The following is an 853-nucleotide window of genomic DNA, read 5'->3' on the forward strand; positions in this document are numbered from 1 at the left end:
TGGTCCTGAATGCATGCCTGATGGCGGGCACCTGGAGGAGGGTGTGGGCATGCGTAAGTGGGCACACCTGGGCTAAGACTAGGCTTATAAGGGCGGTGTCACGGGAACGCCAGCAGAAGAACCAATGGGAGAGCAGAGAAACAGAGAGAACGAGAGAGAAGGCCGGAGAGCCCAGAAAGAGTGAAGACTTGCTGGGGGCCGGGAGGCCTGCCAGCCTCCTGCCTGCCATCTACCTGATAAATCCCAATAAAAGCCTGAAAAGCCACCGAGGACTCCAGGACCCCCCTTTACGTGGTCTGGTCTGCTGGGATCCTAGGAAACCTGCCCTGTGTCATCCTGCCCCTACAACTCACTACTGAGATTCAATACTCAGGGAACTTTCTGTTCAAATAGGTGATAATTGAGCTATTTTCACAATGACAACTGCGACAAAACCACCCCTGTTGATCCCCGAGCAGATGCCGGCCTGACTTCTCCAACAAGGGCCTTTATTCCCATGAAACCATAACTAGTATCTCAGGCTGACTCTGCCTTCAAGTTACCCTCACTCGTCACTGGTTTCAGATATAAAACTTGGTTTCAACTTTATAATCATAAACTTTATCATCATAATCAACTTTATAATCATTGGGATCGCCTTTGCATAGAGAAGTGTAATTATTTCTAAATAGTTTTCCTAACTTTGGGAAAACTTCACCCTCCCCCCAACTTTGTACACGTGCTCACATGCATTTTAAAGCAGAGAGGGTTGGAACCCCTTTCCCTCCCCCTCCAGAGGGCACTGAGGCCTCGGCCCTGAGTGCTCAGTCAGCAGTCTGCAGGGTCCCCGAGGAGAAATCAAGCAGTCCCTTTG

This window comes from Talpa europaea (assembly GCF_964194135.1).
Source record: "Talpa europaea genome assembly, chromosome: 2".
Lineage (NCBI taxonomy): Eukaryota > Metazoa > Chordata > Mammalia > Eulipotyphla > Talpidae > Talpa > Talpa europaea.